Consider the following 14,363-nt stretch of genomic DNA (forward strand, 5'->3'; position numbering starts at 1 on the left):
CAGTGAGCTGTGATGGAGCCACTGCACTCCAGCCTGGGCAACAGAGTGAGACTCTGTCTCAAAATAGAAAAAAAAAATACTATGCCAAGGTCGGCATCAGGATCACATACTGAAAACACTGTGTATAACTATCCTTAACACACATTACATTTAAAATATCTTAATTGGATGAACAAAACTAGTAAATTGTGTCTAATTTCCCACAATTGCAAAATGTCCTTCACTGACATGAAATATAACAGATTTTTAACTATTTTAATATATTTTCTGTATTTTGTAGCTCCTGTGCACCCATACATATTCAAACCCCTTTTGTAGAAAAATTCCTTATAGATGAGAGAGGAAATATATTTTTTACTTCACACTGGAGTCTGGCCTTACCTGTTTGAAGTCTGAGTAAAACTAAATGTGGTATAAAATAAAGCTTTCTTTTTACTTATTTATTTCTATTATTAAAATTTTTTTCTATCCAAAAAGCTGAGATACAATAAAATAAAGTTTTCTAATCAAGTAAAAGTTCTATCCAAAATATGCATCAATGGAGAATCCTGGAATGTTGATCTCGAATGAAATTTAAAGGTTGTATAATTCAGTGGGTCAGAGTCTCTCTTGGGTTCATGAATTGAGAATCTGACGTAAGCTATGAATCTTTTCCCTAGAAAAATGCATATTATTTTGCTGATAATTTTACCTGTTCATGGACCTTCTGATGCCCATCATCAGACTCCAAATTAAGAATGTGATGTACATCTTTAATCCCAGCACTTTGGGAGACCAAGGCAGGTGGATCACTTGAGGTCAGGAGTTTGAGACCAGCCTGGCCAATATGGTGAAACATCGTCTCTACTAAAAATACAAAAATTAGCCGAGCATGGTGGCAGGTGCCTGTAGTCCAAGCTACTCAGGAGGCTGAGGCAGGAGAATTGCTTGAACCCGGAAGGCGGAGGTTGCAGTGAGCCGAGATCACACCACTGCACTCCAGCCTGGATGACAGAGCAAGACTCCGTCTACAAAAAAAAAGAGAACCTGATATAATTCAACTCCTTCCTTTTATAGTTGATGGAATTGACAGTCATGGTGGCTATGCAACTTGCCCATGGCCACAGAGTGAGGGAGGGTAGAGATTTCACTATAATTGCAATGGGGCTTTTTCTATCACTTGATTACAAAACTCCACCTAACGGATTATCCATGTGACAGGTACCATTGGACCCGATGTACCTCCTTACCCAGTCTTTGATAGTACCTCAAATTCTCACACGTGGGGGCTTCTGGTAGCATATTTGTATCAACTTGGACAAGGCATCAAGCACCATCTTCCATGCACACGCCAGGTGAAGGCAAACTAGAGGATAATATGGGTCATTAGCCCAGACTCCTATCTCTCAGGCTCAATCCCTTTTGGTGCTCTTGGTCTCTTTACCTGCTGTTAAGCTTGACACCTACACATGTTTGCCTATTGTCCAATGATCAGGTCTACACAAGGGGATGAGGGGTAGAGAAATAAGGTGTTTATAAAAGGAGGGGTGGGGCAGAAGAGTCTGTTTAACAGGATTAAAGTTAAGCAAAAACAGCATATTCAGAACTTCATCTGCTTCAATTTTTTTTTTTTCAGCTAGAAGTGAGAGTGCTGGAAATGTTTTGTACTGAAATACTAAGCAACCAGATTCCTGACATTGTTGAAATGTATTTAAAAATCCCCAATTTTATGAGTCTCATGCAATTAACTTGGAGAAACTGCACATGTTGAATAAGGATTGTGTTATGGCCAAGAAGGAAGCACAGAGGGATATTCCAGGAAAGAGGGGGGATTTCGTTGTGAACATATTTGCTCTGAATCATAAATTGAGATATAGAAATATCACATTAAATATTACAAGTATTTTTGTGATTGAACAAAGTGTATGTATATTTTTGCATGAATTTCTTTTGATATATAATTTATTCTGATAAAGATCATACCTATTATAGGAAATTTGAAAAATAAAAAAGAAAGAAAAGAAAATTGCTGTAATTCCAGTAAGCAGAACTAACAACTATTCATAATCTGATGCATATATTTTCAGGCTTTTTTCTAATGAATACATATTTACACACACATATATATAATTACAAATAGATCTATTTTATTTATCAGAGTAAGGTCATGTTTATATGAAGGACTGTAGTTTCATCTTGTCAACAAATATTACAGCATAAGTATTTTTAAAAGTCATTAAATTTTCTTGGAAAACGTTTTTAATAGCTACATGGATTCCATCATATATTCATGCCAACATTTATTTAATCATTTGGAAATCCACAGTGTTTTCAGTATTCCCCCCTATATATCCTTGTATGTAGATCTTTGGGTGCATCTCTATTTCTTTAGAATTTTTAAAAAAATTTTTTTCATAATTTTTATTTTAGTAGAGATGGGGTTTCACCACGTTGGCCAGGCTGGTCTCAAGTACTCCTGGCCTCAAGTAATCCACCCGCTTCGGCCTCCCAAAGTGCTTGGATTACAGGTGTGAGCCACTGTACCAAGCCTTTTTAGAAAACTTTTTATTTTTCTCAGCTTTTTGGCTAGCAGAAATTTCTAAAACTAAAATAATTCCCAAGAGTAGAACATTTTCTTAGGTTTTTGCTGTATATTATTAAGTGTTTATGTACCATTCTACCAGTTTGCACCTCTAGCTGCAGTATTTGTTAGTGTTACTTTTGCCTATTCTCTGGTTAATATTGGATGTTTAAAAATCGATTCCAATTTGACAGGCTAAATATGGTATCCTATTTTAATTTACATTAGTTTGATTACTCTTCAAAGTTAAACTATTTTAAAAATATGTTTACTAGCTATTTGCATTTGTCCTAATGCAAACTGTTTTGCCTGTTTCTGTATTATGGTACTCATCTTTTGCAAATTGATTGGTAGGAACTCCTTATATATTTTTACCATAAACCCTATGTCGTATGTATTGAAAACACTTTATCATTGTCTCTAACTTATGATGACACTTTTTTTCTCTAATAAATCATGAAATGTCACCTGTGCCCCCATGTTGCAAAGCCGTTAAAACTGATTTGCTTTACAAGGGGGCAGGTCTCAGCGTGTTTATCTGATGGGATGAATGGAATGAAACAGACATGTGCAGGGTTTTGGGAATCAAAGCAGAAGTTTTGAAGCTGAAGTCCTTAGGTCCTCTGGTTTCTATCAGATATTCTCATTCTAATTATAAACATATATTTTCCCAATCAACACCCCAATTTTAGTTTCAAAAATGGTTACAATAAAGGATCTGGTTGCTACTAAGCATGATACATAATTAGCATGGTTTGTGTCCTTACAGATGTGTTTCTTTTGGGACAGAGTCTCGCTCTGTCACCCAGGCTGGAGTGTAGGGGTGCAGTCTCGGTTCACTGCAACCTCTGCCTCCCAGGCTCAAGCAATTCTCATGCTCAGCCTCCCGAGTAGCTGGGACTACAGGTGCCTGCCACCACACCCAGCTAACTTTTGTATTTTTTGTACAGACGACATTTCGCCATGTTGCCCAGTCTGGGCTTCAACTCTTGAACTCAGGTGATCCACACGCCTTGGCCTCTCAAAGTGCTGGGATTACAGGCATGAGCCACCATGACTGGCCCTTATAGATGCTTTTTAGATTAACTTTGAGCAAGATTAGATGGCTGGCTGTGATCAGAAAGGCTTCTGGTACATAACTGTATTCTTACTCTATTTTCCATCGTCTTCTTTCAGCAAGGCAAGCTTGGCCTGAAGTCTCTCTCTTTCTTGCTCTTACTGTACTTCCTTGAAAGTCTGTAAGAACTGCACACATGAAACCATACTGTTTCTTGGTTAGAGGACTATCCACTTCTCACCCCATCTGCTTTGATATAACAATTTCCTTTAATGGACTGTAACTTGTAAACTCACTTCCAGATAAAAATTTCTATGTTAAGATTCTTTGGGTTTTAAAGAAGAGAAACCAATTCAAAGGCACTCTAGCAAAAGCAGGAGATTTATTGTAAGTCTTGAAGGCAGGGAGAGGAGCTAGGATTCAAGAATACCAGTCAAGAAAGCAAAATGTTGTTGGAAACTCAAGAAACGTGGCCTCTCATATTTGCCATCTTCTTTCCCGGTGGACTGGCTTTTCTCTGCTCCTACGTCCCCTTAATAGTCTGGAGTTGGCTGCTTCTGGTTCCAAATTTACCATCTGGACCCAGAGAAAGACTGGCTTTCCTTCTCTCAACCCCAAGTCCAAATTTCTTGCTGTATTTTTTTTTTTTTTTTTTTTTTGAGATGGAGTCTCGCTCGGTTGTCCAGGCTGGAGTTTGATGGCGCAATCTAGGCTTACTGCAACCTCTGCCTCCTAAGTTCAAGTGATTCTCCTGTCTCAGCCTCCGGAGTATCTGGGATTACTACAGGTGTCCGCTACCATGCCCAGCTAATTTTTTGTATTTTAGTAGAGACGGGGTTTCACCGTGTTGCCCAGGCTGGTCTCAACTCCTGCACTCAGGCAACCCACTCGCCTCGGCCTCCCAAAGTGCTGGGATTATAGGTGTGACCAAGTCCAAATTTCTAAGAAAGAGACTTTGGCCCCGTTTCAATTAAGCACCTACCTCAGGTCTAATTATTCGAAGGCAAGGATGTGGGGTCACATGGACAAATGGCTCCTGACAGCCCACTACTGGGGGAGACAGGGAGCAGTTGAAGACCCATTGTGAATTTACACAGATACGAAAAAGCTGTGCATCACACCAACTGTATTTTTAAAAGCATGTCCTAGAATCTTTTGTCAGATTTAATGTTACGCATGAGGATATTTAAAAATAAACTATCCATTTTAAGAACATCATCCGCAAGAAAGTGAACACTAAAATTTAAGAGGAAACCTGAGTTTGGTTCCAGTTAAATCCAGTTGCTCTGCAGAGACACAGCCTTAACACAGTCATGATAAGCAGCAGAGACATATGATTATGTCCTAAGCTGCTAGGATAAGGCTTCTATAATTTTTCCAAACAATTTTGGAGGATATTTTCATTTAATTGGTACAACATGTTAAACTTGCTAATAAGAACTTACTAAAATAAGCCCAACTAAGAAAAATAATAATAAATTCAGCATTCCATACTAGAACAAAACCAAACCTGTAATACATAAACTTAATATTCCAAGTATTGTTTTGAAAAAATAAATTCAATGTTAACATCATTGTATTCAAGATCCACCAAGGCAATGGAACAATATTCTCTTACAGAGAAAGGGAAGGGCTTCCTCAAATTGTTCTTAAATACCAGAACAGCCACTGTAATTAGGGGACAAACGAACCAGACAGAGGGGTCTGCTAGCTACTTCCATCAAATCAGAGAATTTTGAAATAGAGTGTATCTTGTTAACTTTATCAGAGGACCACAGCTTTGGAAGAGCACCTTAATCAATAGTGGATAAATGCTTTATGTGTACGCTTTGAGGGAGAGAACAAAGATAGAAGTCTTCTTAAGTTGTCTCGAGTCCAGGCAGCTTAGCCAGGGCCTTACATAAATATTTGTGGGGTTAGTAATGAACTTATGGCCAACGGCGATGCTTACATTATTATACACCATAGTCCCTTATGGCATTATTTCAAGGACTCTTATTTCATAGGATGACATCGAGAGTAGATAGAGAACTAGGTTTTCTTGTTTTGTTTTACAGAAAAGTAAACAGAAATTGTTTTTGCTATAAGTCATTAGTATCAGAAATAAATGATAGCTTTGGTTTTCCTGGGTTTATTAAATACACGGCTTCATAATGTTGACGAAAAAAGTCAAACTCTAAAATATTTGAAGAAATATTTTAATCGGATCCCAATATGAGTGACCATGGCCGGTGACACAGCCCTCAGGAAGTCCTGAGAACACGTGCCCTAGGTGTGGGGCACAGCTTGGTTTATACATTTTTGGGAGACATAAAACATCAATCAAATTCTTTTTTGTTTGTTTTTTGAGACTGAGTCTCACTCTGTTGCCCAGGCTGGAGTGCAGTGGCATGATCTCGGCTCACTGCAACCTCTGCCTCCTGGGTTCAAGCGATTCTCCTACCTCAGCCTCCAGAGCAGCTGGGATTACAGGCATGCGCTACCAGGCCTGGGTAATTTTTGTAGTTTTAGTAGAGACGAGGTTTCATCATGTTGGCCAGGCTGGTCTCAAATTCCTAACCTCAAGTGATCAGCCCACCTCAGCCTCCCAAAGTGCTGGCATCACAGGCATAAGCCACGTCACCCGGCCAATCACATACATTTAAGATGTACATTGGTTCGTGTCAGAAAGGTGGGACAACTCAAAGCGGGGCTGGGGCTTCCAGGCTATAGGTAGATTTAAAATTTTTCTGGTTGACAATTTGTTGAGTATACTAAAGACCTGGGATCAATAGAAAGGAAATGTCTGGGTTAAGATAAAGGATTTTAGTGACCCAAGTTTTTACTACGCAGAGGAAGTCTTCAGGTAGCAGGCTTCACAGAGAATAGGCTGTAAATGTTTCTTACCGGACTTAAAAGGGTGCTAGGCTCTTTCTTAGTTGATTCGCTCCTGGATCCAGAAAAACGCCTGGAAAAAGGGAAAAGGGGATTATTTATAGAATGCAGATTTTTCCCCACAAGAGACGACTGTGCAGGACACTTTCAAGGTATGGCAAGGAAATATATTTGGGGTTAAAATATTTTGATTTACTTCCTTGTTATGTGATGTTAGGACAGAGTCAGGTTGGAAGGCAGGCCACATTATATAGGGTTAAATATAACCTCTCTGATGAGATTTTATGGTTTGTAGGCCGTGACTCCCTAGGCCCCTAGGGTAGGAATTTGGGCAAGGAAGAAAAACAGTCAAAGTTTAGTCTGTCTTCAATAATAATATTAATATTAATAATAATAGTTACACTAATTTGGTAGGACTTAACATTTTTTTTTCCCTAGTTTTTTTTGAGACAGAGTCTGTCCATTTCTTAGGCTGGAGTGCAGTGGCATGATCTTGGCTCACTGTAACCGCCACCTCCCGGGTTCAAGCAATTCTTGAGCCTCAGCCTCCTGAGTAGCTGGGATTGCAGGCTTTTGCCATCATGCCTGGCTAATTTTTGTAGTTTTTGTAGAGACGAGATTTCACCATGTTGGCCAGGCTGGTCTCAAACTCCTGACCTCAAGTGATTTGACCACCTTGGCCTCCAAAAGTGGTTGGATTACAGGCATGAGCCAACATGCTCGGCTGGACTTTACATTTTCAATGCTACGCTTTATAGTATGTGTTATGTCATTGTAGACTTTTCTGAAATTTTGGAACTACGATGTTCAAAAAGGAGGGCCCAATATCTCTGGGTCATATATTTAAAAGGTAGGTACTAGTACATTTATTTTTAAATATGGAAAATATTTCAAAGCCTTGTGGACGGAAGCAAGGTCTTAAACCATTTATCTCACTGTGACTGCATCTCATTATAGTTCAGACTGGTAACTGAAACTCCATTCCCAGGGCTACACAGCTTATGCTCTGCACACACACCCTTGGAAGGAGGCATGGAAGACAAAAGCACTTGAACTTCACTCACCATGCCTAGGAGCATGGTTGGGTCTGTGGAGAGTGATGCCTTGCTCTCCCTTTCACTGAGGCACCATACAGGCCCTGATATGGTTTGACTGTGTCCCCACCCACATCTCATCTTGAATTCCCACATGCTATGGGAGGGACCTGGTGGGAGGTAATTGAATCATGGGGGCAGGTCTTTCCCATACTGTTCTTGTGACAGTGAATAAGTCTCATGATATCTGATGGTTCTATAAGGGGAGTTCTCCTGCACAAGCTCTCTCTTTTTGCCTGCTGCCATCCATGTAAGACGTGACTTACTCCTCCTTGCCTTCTGCCACGATCGTGAAGGCCTCCCCAGCCACGTGGAACTGTGAGTTCATTAAACCTCTTTTTCTTCCCAGTCTCAGGTATGTCTTCACTAGCAGTGTGAAAACGGACTAATACAGGCCCCTTTTGAAAAGCCCCACAGTAGAGTGTCTCCCTGTCCAATGCTTGCCATTAGCAATAGACACGAAGCGGGGGATGATAGGGACATCCTCCCTGCAACCCATTCTCCCTCTCCCCTCCTCCTGGACATGCTTCATTTCAAAATGCCAAGTATGCTACAGTTAGCCTCATGTGTCATGACTATATCACAGATGTTTTCCATTTGTCTTTCACTGGACTAATTTTCCTTGTTTTTCTCAGAAAGAGGATGTTTTCTCTAGGATTGGGTGGGCAGTTGGGGGTTGGGAGGGGACACTGCTACTCTGGGACCCCCAGGAAAAGTTCTGGAATTCTAGGTCACATCGAGGCAAATCCTTTGGCTTGCAGTGAAATGGCCTGGGTCCTGTGGAATATCTTCAGCTGAAAGTACTTTCAACGGATGCTAAAAATACATTGCAGTTTATTTTCCCCAGTAGGGAGGGTGTGTGTTCCCACTTGACCTGGAAACACAAAGAGATCCAATGTTAAATGTAATGTTGCTCATTCCAAGATAAATGAGTTTTCTGGAGAGCAAGGGAAAGAAAAAACAACAGTCGTCTGGGTATAGTTTTGCCTTTGCTCTCTGGAGGAGTCAGTGTCTTGAACACATACTTTATGCTCCACGCTTGTAGTTAAGTGGCAAGTCTCAGGCTTCTTAGCCATTGCTGATCGGAACTGGCTTGCTTTCAAATCAGATGAGTCCAAGGCAGATTTATTAAATTTAGGAAAGAGGGGTGAGGTATGTTTTAAATATTTTTTAAATAAAATTTAAAAAAATCCAAACAAAAGGGGTCAGATTCTTTGTATCTAATCTGAGCTTAATAAATTCATCTTCCATCTTTTTTCAAAAAATGCAGTCAAAATATGAAGTCTGAAACACCCTCTAATTGGAGTGTAGATTTACGGACATTGTTATTAAACCCTTTCTGTGTAAAACTAGCAAATTGAACAAACACAGCTGATCTACAACTAGCATAGACATTCTGTTGGTTTCCTGCAGTGACATTTAAGAATAGTTGTTCAGCCCAGTTCTTGTAGTTGGGGACACTGTGTTTAGAGCTTTGGATTGCCCAATATAATATTCTTCAATTTTGTAAGAGCTCAGTTCAATTTCTACTGAAGACTGGGTGGCAGCCCTGTCTCCAGCTGGTACCTCTTTCCCTCTTTTCTACAGCTTAAAATACACAGTCTGCTCCCAGTCAGTTAAGAACCAATCTCCTCCACCCTCCTGACCCCCGAAGAATTAGCACTGTGATTAAATACATGAATTTTACAGTCTGCTTTGTTTTGAGTGAATTTTGCCACTCAGTAGCTCTGCTTTCATTCTCCATCTGTAAATGAGGCTAATGGAACCTACTATTCAGGGCTGTTGTGAAGATTAAATGAAATATTGCATGAAAAGCACACAGCACAGTGCCTGGATGCATGGAAAACTTTTAAGAGATGTTAGCTATTATGACTCGTGATTATTCTGAGATTTCCCATTGAGTGATGCCCAGTGGCCGGAGAGAATGCCATGATCACCAAGACCTCGTTTGACAAAACTGTTTGATGTCCATTTTTAAGAGTTTATTTCTAATCCCCTGCTTTGGACCAAGCCTAACACCTTTTGAAGGGATATCTCTTCCTGGCCGGGTGCAGTGGCTCACACCTGTAATCCCCAGCACGTTGGGAGGCTGAGGCAGGTGGATCACTTGAGGTCAGGAGTTCGAGACCAGCCTGGCCAACATGGTGAAACCCTGTCTCTACTAAAAAATACAAAAATTAGCCGGGCTTGATGGTGTGTGCTTGTAGTCCCAGCTACTAGGGAGGCTGAGGCAGGAGAATCTCTTGAACCGGGGAGGCAGATATTGCAATGAGCCTAGATCACGGCACTGCACTCCAGCCTGGGCAACAGAGCAAGACTCTGTCTCAAATAAATACATACATAAATAAATAAATATTTCTTCCTTTTCCTCTGTCTGTTTTTCCCTTGACTTTTTCCACTTCTATCTCCTCTAAAGACAAGCCAAGAAGGGTGTGGCCTAATTAAAATCTCGAAGGTGAGATTTTCTCTTAGTTGCCTTTAGCCACATAGGAGGAAGCATTGTTGTTGCTGTCATTTATTTAAAGCAAAACACGACCTAGAATCACAAGAAAGGAGAAATGTGGGAAACCCTTTGCCCCTTTTCATGATACAGGCAGCATATCTTCAGCTTCTCCAGACTTCAAGGAGAAAACTCAGTTCATTTTCTCATGAGATGTTGTAACCGAGCCCTGGGTCTCATTTGTGTGGAAGGGTTAAGTGATTGCCAAATTTTCTTTCAAGACTAGACAGGTAATTTTCATACTCCAAAGTCAGCTGGAACCTCCAGCCCATGAATATCCTGTCTTCTAAGGTAGTGAACAACTAGGTAAATGAAATCAGAACAAAGTCTAAATCAGAACTAAAGCAGCTGAAAATGTGCTACATTTCCTGGAAGCTGTGCTTTCTGAACTCCTGAAGGGTAAAGGGAGAGTAAATTAAAGGGTTTGTTTTAAAGACTAAGTCAGTTAACAAATTGTACTAGTTTCCTAAGATTACCCTAGTTTTAAGAACAGAATATCTCCTATCCTGAGAAACCCCTCAGTCTTGTGCACATTGGAGCATTTTGTCACCTTAAAATCAAGACTTGATTAAGTTGTGATAGATTAAATTAAAATTCAATGGAAAAGGGTGCTCACATGATTTTCAAAATGTATCTTTAATAGAAATAGAATAATATAAATTTAAGTGGAAAAACCATACTGACTAAATATCCTCCTAAGAAGCTATCATTATCTAGGCAAATCCTGGCCACTCTGCCCATGTAGTTATAGTGCTTCGTTTGGTAGCACTTATTCTAATTGCAAACTTGATCCCTATAAGGATATAATTAGCCTTTACAGGGACTCCTTTTGAAAACCCAAACCTTAAAGTGACACCAAATATCCTATAGGCCAAGAAGGGAGAAAGTTTCCAAAGGAAGTTGTTTAACATTTTCAGCGATGGGAGGTCAAGGAAGGAGAAAGGGTGAGTTGACCCTTAAGAGGGAAAGGCTCATCAACATGGTGGGGATGGAAACCAGATTCCTGGACCGGCCCAAGGAGGGAGCCAGGGGAGAGGAGTCAGACTAGTGTGGACCAATTATGGAAGATATTTGACAGAGAAAGGAAGTAAAGTAGTCAGACAGTAGCTAGGGCATTAGCAAGGTTGAGAGAAATCTGTCAAGATGGAAGAAGGTTGATTGAATATGCTGAAGACAGAGCAAAAGAAACCAGGATGAAAGCTTACTTGGGGCTTGTTGATAGTTTTAGCAAAGGATAGGAACAAACTACTCTTGCCCACCTCTATTCAGACTTTTTTTTTTTTTTTGAGACAGCGTCTTGCTCTGTCGTCCAGGCTGGAGTGCAGTGGCATGATCTCGGCTCACTGTGACCTCTGCCTCCCGGGTTCAAGTGATCCTCCTGCCTCAGCCTCCTGAGTAGCTAGGATTACAGGAGTGCACCACCATGTCTGGCTAATTTTTTTTTTTTTTTGTATTTTTAGTAGAGAGGGGGTGTCACCGTGTTGGCCGGGCTGGTCTTGAACTCCTGACCTCAAGTGATCCGCCCACCTCTACCTCCCAAAGTGTTGGGATTACAGTCGTGAGCCACCACACATTGCCAATCCAGACTGTTCTTGACAAAAGACACTTATCTGGAGCATCTAGGATTCTCCCTTCTAAATAGCCATGTTTCAAGGCCTCACTCAAGACACAACCTCTTTCTATGTACTCTCCACTCTCTTGAATGACTCTGCTCTTGCAGACAGGGTCTAGACTCTGGAACAAAGCCAATGTGTATGGAATGCTCTTGCCATCATAAGGCAGCAGCGAAAGAGAAAACAATCTAAGAGTCAGAAAACAGGATATATTAAAAGGCTTAAGCTGAAAAGGTTTTGGAAAGTTTATAGATTAGATTCATGACATTGGATAGACCCCTAAGGAAAGAAAACTTTATATAATAGAGTTCCTCTTCTCCAAACAATGTTGTTGTTGTTTTTGCTTTTAGAAAAACCCTACCATTTGCAGGGCCACGCTTATCCTCTGCAGGGCCTGGGGAAAGGGTACACGGGAAGGCCCACATGCCACACGCCTAAATATCTAAATGTGTTACATCACCCTAACAGATGTGGCATATTCACACTCCTTGCCCTAGCCTGGGCTACATCCAGCACAGAGAGGAGCTTCATCGGCACATAGCTGAGGTCCAGCTCCTGCACAACCCCCAGGTCTAGGGATGCCCACCTCAATAACTTCTTTTCAATGACTATGAAAGACTGCCCCACGCTCCCCATCCAGGCTTGAGGCTATTTGCGTTGGGAATTCAGGGTCCTCCATACCATGTGTGTTCTAGAAGGTGGAGGGGGCGTGCCCCCTTGGCCCATCAGAAACTTAACTACACGGGGTACAGCATGGTGAGAGGAGGGCCAGGTTAGGTGCCCACGGCAGGAGTCCTTGCCTGGGTTGATACTTGAGAGGATCACTTGAGCACAAGAGTTCGAGACCAGCCAGGGCAACATAACCAGACCCTGTCTCAATGAAAAAACAAAAAAGATGATACTTTCATGAATCCTTTCTTTCTTTCTTTTTTTTTTCTTTCTGAGATGGAGTCTTGCTCTGTTGTCCAGGCTGGAGTGCAGTGGCATGATCTCGGCTCACTGTGACCTCCGCCTCCCGGGTCCACGCGATTCTCCTGCCTCAGCCTCCTGAGTAGCTGAGACTACAGGCACCTACCACCATGCCCAGCTAATTTTTGTATTTTTAGTAGAGATGAGGTTTCACCATGTTGGCCAGGCTGGTCTCGAACTCCTGACCTTGTGATCCGCCCGCCTCGGCCTCCCAAACTGCTGGGATTACAGGTGTGAGCCACTGCACCCAGCCCAGGAATCATTTCTGTAGTTCTTTACGAAGCAGTTTCTTTGAAAGTGGAAAGCACAAAGAAAAAAAAAATTTTAAAGCTATATGGAACACAATATCTTTTCATAGAGTTTTCTTTTATCATTGAGTTATCTTTTATCATTTGACTTTCTAGTTTTTAGCATACTGACTTTCTTTTGTTGTGTTGTGTTGTATTTTGAGACAGAGTCCCACTCTGTTTCCCAGGCTGGAGTACAGTGGTGCAGTCTTGGCTCACTGCAGCGTCCACTTCCCAGCCCCAAGTGATCTTCCCGCCTTAGCCTCCTAAGTAGCTGGGACTACAGGTGTGAGCCACCACACCCTACTAATTTTTGTATTTTTTGTAGAGATGATGTCTTGCCTTGTTGCACAGGCTGGTCTTGAACTCCTGAGCTCAAATGATCTGCTCGCCTCAGCCTCTGGAAGTGCTGGGATTACAGGCATATACCCCTGTGCCCATTCACATACTGACTTTCAAAGAACTCATAGACAAGGATTCTTACAAGGCTTCCTACTATATTGACTGCATCAGCTGAGGGGCTCACAAAGAATTGCCCCCCTCAGCAGACTTATTCACTCCAGGCTTTGGGGCTTTAGTGGGGGTTGAAGCCCTAGTGCAGGGTCCTAGCCAGTACTTTTTATTAGATAAAGCAAATTATAGATGATCTCCTGACAAATGAAGAGTGCAGTTTTCCAAGGACATTTAAAATAGAAGTATAAGCTGGTCAGGGTGGCTTATGCCTATAATCCCAGCTACTCAGGAGGCTCAGGCAAGAAGACTGCTTGAGCCCAGGAGTTCGAGTCCAGCCTGGGCAACAAAGCAAGACCCCCATCTCCAGAAAAAAAAAAAAAAAAAGAAAAACAAAAAGAAAGAAAAGAAAAGAAAGGAAAATATAATTCTCTTTAGAGACAAAGTCTCACTCTGTTACCCAGGCTGGAGTGCAGTGGTGTGATCTTGGCTGACTGCAACCTCCGCCTTCTGGTTTCAAGCAACTCTCGTGCCTCAGCCTCCTGAGTAGCTGGGGACTACAGGTGCGCACCACTATGCCTGGCTAATTTTTGTATTTTTAGTAAAGATGGGGTTTTGACATGTTGGCCAGGCTGGTCTTGAGCTCCTAACCTCAACTGATCCACCACCTCGGCCTCCCAAAGTCCTGAGATTACAGGCATGAGATGCCATGTCCGGCCATTTTTCTTTTTTAAAATAATTTTTTAAATAAAAATATTATTAAATAAATGAACACCATGAATTTGCATGTCATCTTTGTGCAGGGCCATGCTAATCCTCTCTGTATTGTTCCAATTTTAGTATATGTGCTGCTGAAGCAAGCACAATTTTCATTTTTTTCAATTGATTTCAGCTTCTGCAGGAGGAAGTATAATTTTCTGATGGCTTGTAAAGAGGAACAGTTAGCAGTTATTGAGATA

The 14,363-nt window shown here is 41.3% G+C and overlaps 1 protein-coding gene and 1 non-coding gene across 4 annotated transcripts in view; both read right to left on the minus strand.

Annotated features, from left to right (window-relative positions):
• Window positions 1-14,363, minus strand: part of ERI1 (exoribonuclease 1) — a 146,702-nt gene that overhangs the window by 128,814 nt on the left and 3,525 nt on the right. For all 3 annotated transcript variants that reach the window (XM_055349115.2, XM_019032884.3, XM_063709059.1), the window contains exon 2: window positions 6,504-6,564. The gene's annotated coding sequence lies outside the window, so the exon portion shown is untranslated. The remainder of the gene's footprint in view (window positions 1-6,503; window positions 6,565-14,363) is intronic.
• LOC115935637 (U6 spliceosomal RNA) lies at window positions 14,163-14,268 on the minus strand. Its single transcript, XR_004071264.1, has one exon. It is a non-coding gene; the product is annotated as a U6 spliceosomal RNA (small nuclear RNA).

Source organism: Gorilla gorilla, chromosome 7, assembly GCF_029281585.2.
Source record: "Gorilla gorilla gorilla isolate KB3781 chromosome 7, NHGRI_mGorGor1-v2.1_pri, whole genome shotgun sequence".
Taxonomy (NCBI): Eukaryota; Metazoa; Chordata; class Mammalia; order Primates; family Hominidae; genus Gorilla; species Gorilla gorilla.